This window comes from Echinops telfairi, unplaced genomic scaffold (genome assembly GCF_000313985.2).
Source record: "Echinops telfairi isolate 266 unplaced genomic scaffold, ASM31398v2 ScPeMD7_5592;HRSCAF=6446, whole genome shotgun sequence".
Taxonomy (NCBI): domain Eukaryota; kingdom Metazoa; phylum Chordata; class Mammalia; order Afrosoricida; family Tenrecidae; genus Echinops; species Echinops telfairi.
This window is the reverse complement of record NW_022109491.1, coordinates 5,741,940-5,744,929: the sequence shown is the minus strand read 5'-3', so window position 1 is coordinate 5,744,929 and position 2,990 is coordinate 5,741,940.

Below are 2,990 nucleotides of genomic sequence, written 5' to 3'. Positions count from 1 at the left end.
GGCACATCCCTCCCCAAGCGGGCATCACAGTCATACAACCACCTTCATTGTCACACCAGATAGCTAACCTTCTCAGTCACTAGGACACATCTGGCCTCACACTCAGTGACAATTCAGTCTCCCTCCCTGGACAGCCCCACCACACCCTCACATCACTAGGGAGCCCACCAACGCCCCTCCCATGGTCCCTGTTGCCATTACCTCTCCACTCCCACTGCGGCCCTCCACAGCTCTCCTGGAGCCCCCTACTCAACCACCCACCCACCCACCAACTTGCCAAAGCCGACACAAGCCTTGAGAACGGAAAAATAATGTATGGAGGAAGGGACAGGGGTCAACATTTTATTAAATCGGCCTCCAAATATAATGTAAACTAATGTACACCATAAATTAATGTACAGCGCAGACTACTGTATAACATAAATTAATGTACAATGTAAATGAATCAACTGTAGCAAAAGTACAGTAAACTTTTTACTTCCTACTACAAAATAGTTACTGCTATTCACATTTCCCATGAGGCATAATTGCCTTTTAATACATTTGATAGGCTTCAAAGTGGGACCACCAAAGACCTGAGTGTCTGGGGCCCTGAGTGGAGGAAGGTAGTCCTACAAGGACCATTAGAATGACCTCAAATCAAGCAGCATGACTTATCTCACGTCCCGGTGACGGTCCTCAGGAAGAGAAGCTCCTGCACTGTCCACGTGGTAGGGAAATGGCATGCTTTGGCTAACAGACCTGCACCGGTTTGTGTTCCCCTCCTTCTGCTATGTCTAGGAAAGCCCTTGGCACCAAGGTTGGCTCACAGTTGGCACTCAGTACCAGCCTGTTGAGTGGCTGAAAGGTAAACACGTCGACCGACCAATTATGGCATCAGAGCAGGCCCCACCCTCTTGATCCTACTCCCTTGGATGCCCCTCCCCACGCCCCATAACCCTTTCTCTAGCCCACGCTGCCACACAAGGTTCCAGAGACCAAAGAGTCCAGAAACATAACTAGGCCGGTGTCCCACCAAGTGTCTCACAGGACCAATTCATAAAAGGAAACTGCTGTTTTTCTCTAGCGTCTACAGCATACAGTACATGGAATTCCACCTCCAATACCCCTGCCAGGGAAGTATACATTATCAGCCCTGTTTCTCAAATTCAAATCCATTGCTGTCAAATTGATTCAGACTCACAAGGGACCCTATAGGACAGCGTGGAGCCACAGCTCCATACGTTTTACAGAAAGCAGAATCTGTCTCCCTGTGAGTGGCTGATGGGTTGAACCAGTCTTTAGGTTAGCACCTTCACCACTGTGCCACCAGGCTGCCTGGCGATCCACTGGTAGGTGAGGAAGCAAGAGGGGGCTCCAGACGTACTGCTACAAGTCGTCGAAAGCTTTATCCAACAAAAATCAAAACGTGAAGCTATTGCTTCCTGATACAGCCTGCATCTCAGTCTCCTAAGATTGTTTCCGTTTCTCCAACCTGCCCCAAGGGAATTAGAGCTTTCTTTTCAATGCCGAGTTTACGGAGAAGTCTGAAAGGGCAAGACAAAGCCTGTGGGGTGAGTGGGGGAGGTTTCCCAGTAACACTCTTGCCCCACAACCGTGCTACCTCTACCAATGAGCATGGGAAAAGGGAAAACTGTTTTGATCGCAAATTCCTGGTCCTTTTCCTCACCAATGTGTGAGTTTTCCATTTTCTTTCTTTTTAAATTTTTTTTATTATTCCAGTATTTCTTTTCTTTTTTAAAAATCATTTTATTGGGAGCTCATACAACTCTTATCACAATCCATTGTGTGTCAAGCACATTTGTACATCTGTTGCCCTCATCATTCTCAAAACATTTGCCTTCCATTTGAACTCTTGGTATCAGCTCCTCTTTTTTTCCCCTCCCTCTCCTCTCCCCCCTCCTTCATGAACCCTTGCTAATTTATAAATTATTATTTTGTCAGTGTCTTACACTGTATGACGTCTCCCTTCACCCACTTTTCTGTTGTCTGCCCCCCCAGGGAGGAGGTTATATGTAGATCCCTGTAATTGGTTCCCTTTTCCAACCCACCTTCCCTCCACCCTCTCGGTATTGCCACTCTCACCACTGGTCCTAAAGGGGTCATCTGTCCTGGATTCCCTGTGTTTCCAGTTCCTATCTGTACCAGTGTACATCCTCTGGTCTAGCCAGATTTGTAAGGTAGAATTGGGATCATGATAGTGGGGGGGGGGGGAAGCATTTAGGCCAGGGGTCCTCAAACTTTTTAAACAGGGTGCCAGTTCACTGTCCCTCAGACCATTGGAGGGCCGGACTATAGTTTAAAAAAAAAAACTATGAATAAATTCCCATGCATACAGAACATATCTTATTTTGAAGTAAAAAAACAAGACGCAGAAAAAACACTGGGCGGGCTGGATAAATGTCCTTAGCGGGGCCGCATGTGGCCCCATGGGCCGTAGTTTGAGGACCCCTGATTTAGGCACTAGAGGAAACGTGTATGCTTCCTCGTTGTTACACTGCAAGCTGACTGGCTCATCTCCTCCCCGCGACCGTAAGTTTTTCATTTTCACAAAAGATTTTTCTATAATAAGCCCCTGTGATCGACCTGGGTCCTTTGAAAAAAATCTGTCGAGATTAATTTGGGGGACCCCTAAAAAACAGTTGCCATAACATTCTGAGCTGACTTGTCTGTCTTAAATATAACTGGCCCCCAGGATTCTTCCAGAAGCCACTTTTTGTTTGAGTCAGTTTTTGTTTTTACAGGGAAGGCACCCTAACGCGACTAAGATATGTGTTCTTAAGGGAACTTGTCCTTGTCATCCACAGATCAAAGAGATATGTTTAAATAAGAGAATAAATCCATGCATGTATGAACTGGAAACCCAGTGGCAATACTTTCTGACTTACCTTGGTACTTTCTCCTTTCCCTGCCCTCACTAGCAAGCACACATGGTTTTTGAAATATTTTATTTCTTCCGATTACAAAGAGAGGACTTATATTCTGAAATT